We start from the raw sequence: 5000 nt of genomic DNA, 5'->3' as shown, positions 1-5000 counted from the left end.
TTAGCAAGACAACACACCCTTTCCCAAGTATTAACAAGAAAAAAATATAGTGTATAAAGAACAGGTAATCCTGACTCAACAAAACAGTAAACCTCCCTACAACTGTCTGTTACCTCAGTGCTAAGCCTTTCACCCACACTACATTCTCTCATTTCTCTTTTGTTGTTGGGTGTTGGAGAAGCGTCAAGATTGAACCTCTTCTAAACAACCTATAGAGCCAACCTCCCATTTTCTCCCTCCTGTTACGTGATGATTCTTTGACAACATAATTAATGTCACCAGTTTCTTACCTATTATTTAACTCTTACATAATTGTCTCAGTAGAAAGTCCTCTTGTTCACTAAATATAAACTACAACGCCGCCAAAAGGTAATATAATGTAGCAAGATCTTCAAATCCAGAATAATTGTGTTTACATACCATTACGGAGGAAGATTCTCACCCCACAAAGAGAGAGAGAGAGAGAGAGAGAGAGAGAGAGAGAGAGAGAGAGAGAGAGAGAGAGAGAGAGAGAGAGAGAAGCAAATTTCATCCCTTTGTAATTTATAATCAAATATACCTAAACACCAGCATACACCTGGGTGAAGGAGACACTTGCTATCACTTACTACTGTAAAATGAAATCTATTTTTATTAATCTGCCTTTTCCACTGATACACAAATACTAAACTTCCAGAAGGGAATTGATATCTATTTATGTATTTTTTTTTTTTTTTTTTTTTTTTTTTTTGCAAAATAACTAAAAACAAGCAAACCAAAACTCTCTTTTCAGATAAATCCTACAGCGTATAGAATAAGTTATGATACGCCAGGATATACTAATTTATTTTTCTTTACTACACAACCCACCTTACTTCATTATCATCATTATCATCTCCTCCTACTCCTATTGACGCAAAGGGCCTCGGTTAGATTTTGCCATTCGTCTCTATCTTGAGATTTAAAGCTTTTAACTCAATACTTCTCCATTTATCATCTCCTACTTCGCGCTTCAAAGTTCATAACCAATCATATTTGATATATATATATATATATATATATATATATATATATATATATATATATATATATATATATATATATATATATATATATATATATATGCTGATTCATTGCAATACATTTCAAAAGAAAGATACCATTAAATGCACTAGAAATTCATTGGCCATATAACATTAATTCTAATTATACTGATTAAAAATTCTACCAAAATCTATTGACTCTACTATGTATAAATCTAATCATCATTCATTTAAGTGTTGCTTACACTTCTATACTTATGCCGGTGCATATGTATGCCAGTAAGTTGGTTTCTGCGCACATATAATTGTGTCTATGCTTGTATGAATCAAGAAATTTGATTTAAACAATGAAGCTGGCTCCAGTATAACAAACATATCTCTATTCCCCTATACAATTAATGAATATAAACAATTGTATTCCCAAAAGTAATTATGAAATAACGCGAACACAGCTCAGTAGAGACTTAAAACATTCAATAACCTTATCCGGATATTTTAGTAACTGTACTTTCAACGATGGTTGTTACATATTTTTTATAGTTATAACTATAGAATGATATTCCATTTCAGGTAAATTCTTTGAATGATGTAAGAATATCTAAATGGTGTCGAAATGGAATTATTCAAAATACCTTTGTAGATTAAAGAGATAATAGATATTTAGAAAACTTAAGGAAAATCAAAGAAGAAACGCAGAAATGATCATTCTGTTTTCACTCGTTTGGCGTCAGACGACGATACCCTCGTGAATACTTCTAATTAATATTGTTGTGAAACTGATTAATGCTTTTCCTATGAATATTCCAGCTGAGCTCCGTTCTATTATACTATCTATTGATATACTACGATAGTATGCCGGAATCGAGTATATATTCTAGGTATAAATATATTGCATTTATGTCTTTGATGCACCCAAAATATTAAATTGGGAAAATTGTTTTCTTTACAAAGATATTAACAACGACATGTTTCCAAACATCAATTCTTTAAAAGGCATACTAATAATTCACTATAAATTCTGGTCATTTGAAGACTTTTGTACCTCGAAATGTTACGGAAAATTCGCTGCCCTTTCAGGAAGTTCGAATCTAAACCAATTTCTATATATTGAAAACTTTTGTACTTGTCGGTTAAAAGGTAGATCTCTTGGGCAACCTTTCCTTTTTGTCTTCATTGCCATAAAAATGTATGTTACCAGTAAGCTTTATTGGTTTATACGAATTTCTAATGTGTAGTTCCAAATTTATTCCATCGGAAAAAAAGACTTTCTTTAAAAGGGACCTCCTTAACATAATAACATATCTATTTCCATATTAATCATTTCAGAAGGAGCAACAAAATATAGTGATCATCATTGGAACCAACTAAATAACTTGTCATTCGAAAAGGTACTGTACATTATATTATTACACACTACCTAAAATGACCAATTAACATCCTATCTTCAATACAATGCTACAGAAATCTATGAGAGCATCTAACATTTCTTTTCCAAGAAGTTAGTTCCTTTGTCGTTGCAACCTCACCATCCTTGTGAGCTAAGGATGGTGGGGTTTGGGGGAGTCTTTAGGTCTATCTGCTGAGTCATCAGCAGCCATTGCTTGGTCCTCCTTTGTCCTAGCTTGGGTGGAGAGAGAGCTTGGTAGCTGAGCATATGTATATATGGTCGGTCTCTAAGGCTTTGTCCTGCTTGATAGGGCTATATCACTATCCCTTGCCTCTGTCTTTCATAAGTGGCCTTTAAACGTTTAAGAGGTGCGATTATAACTTTCATACACAAAATGATCAGAATTTTCGACCAATTAATTGTAACTTTAATTATGAAAAACACAAGTGTTGTAAAAAATAGTTTCATTTATTGTAGAAGATGATCAAAATCAATGTAACTTTTCACAGCTTTGTAAAAATCAAATGCCTATACATAACGGAAAACGAAACATTAATAAAAACTTGAGACATAATAAGATTTCTAAACCTAATATGCTGATACTAAATGAATATAACCTTAAAACACAATGAACGCATAAATGTACCTAAAAAAGTACCTAAGGTAATATGAGGCTTAACTTAGAAATAGGACTGCCTTTAATTAAAAGCGTGAATACGTAGCTTGCAGGCAGCATATTAGTAAAACAACAGCGTACATCATAACTTTCAGGTATAGAAGTCATTGGATACCGCAGAATGGAAATTGAACTGATATCCAAGGGATTCGATTTATTATTATTATTATTATTATTATTATTATTATTATTATTATATATATATATATATATACACACACACACACACACACACACACACATATATATATATATATATATATATATATATATATATATATATATATATATATATATATATATATATATATATATATATAGTAATTTTTATTACCCTCACTACTATAAATAACCGCATTATAAAGTAGTTTAACAATAACACTGATTCTCGACGGATTCTAACAGTAAACGATTAAAGTTGTCCGGTTTCAGTTTCAGTATGCCCTGCTTACTAGAACATCAGCAGGGCAAACCCTAGGAGGATTAATACTGGGCCAACCCAACCCCCACTAACCATAGCAGTAACCTCCCCGAAGGGACAAGGGAAACGCGTTACCACTGCACTAGCCAAGAAACTATACTAAACGCAGTTAAAAAGGGCTGATAAGGGAGGATACATTGTTTTGCGCACTGTTTTTCTATAAATTATTATTTCCGAAACTATCCAAAATTATTCTGTCCTTTGTTCCACAACACCACTGAGGTAATATCCACAGCGTATTTTCTGTATAAAGGTTTCCCTCAATCCTAAACTTATCCTAGGAGCGGAGGGTAACGCTCTTATGGTAGACATTGTTGTTACACACTTGCACACAAGTGTGCTCACGAGGAACATTGACCGTTAAACAGTTACGTTTTGGAAGAAAAGGAAAATGGAAAGAGGGGCAGAAAAATATTTTGGAAATACACTAATCTATAGCCCCCTAACACTTGCACGCATTTGTAGCACGCACTGGCACGCATTGTGTCGTGAACTGGCGTGAACGATGCGGGAACTGGCGTGAACTTGACGTGAACGGTGCGTGGCATGCGTGCCATGCGTGCCGAGAACTTTGAACTGTTCAAAATTTGTGGCACGCATTGTCACGACAAAATTGGCGTGAACTTGTCGTGAACGATGCGGGAACTGGAGTGAACAGTGCGGGACGATGCTGGAGGATGCGTGCCAGTGCGTGGCAATTAAATCAATGGATTTATCCCTACTTCCTCATAATCATCAAAGAAAAAAATCTGTATAATGACAATATATTCTTTTACCTCTCCCCTTTCCTTATTTAATTGATATATATATATATATATATATATATATATATATATATATATATATATATATATATATATATATATATATATATATATATATATATATATATATATATATATCTTGGTATTATTATCAGCAAGGATTTGAAGTTCATCAAACAGAGCATACAAGCTGAAAAGAAAGCACAAAACATAATAGGTTACACAAAGAGACAATTCAAATACAGAGATATAGACACTGTAGCCTACTACAGCTGTAGGCCTATACAGATACACCATTAAATAAATGCATTTCAAATTCATCTATTCCGCTCTTTTATAATATATTAAAAACTTTTCCTTTATCCTCCTACACAATCTACAACTTTACCCTTTGAGTAAGTCTATCAGCAAAATTGTTATTCACACTTACACTAACATGGGCCTAGGCCGCGAATCTAAGGAATTTGCACTTGATTTTTCACTAACTTTTACCCCCTGCACTCTTTTATCCCTCGGGGGAGAGAGAGAGAGAGAGAGAGAGAGAGAGAGAGGAGAGAGAGAGAGAGAGAGAGAGAGAGAGAGAATTATTGATTTTATAACACAAAAAGAGGACAGAAGTTCTTTAATCCCTTCATGAGCAGGTGTAATACTTGAGAGAGAGATATATTTT

Source organism: Palaemon carinicauda, chromosome 6 (genome assembly GCF_036898095.1).
Source record: "Palaemon carinicauda isolate YSFRI2023 chromosome 6, ASM3689809v2, whole genome shotgun sequence".
NCBI lineage: Eukaryota > Metazoa > Arthropoda > Malacostraca > Decapoda > Palaemonidae > Palaemon > Palaemon carinicauda.
The sequence above is the reverse complement of the archived record's forward strand: the minus strand, read 5'-3'. Positions refer to the sequence as shown.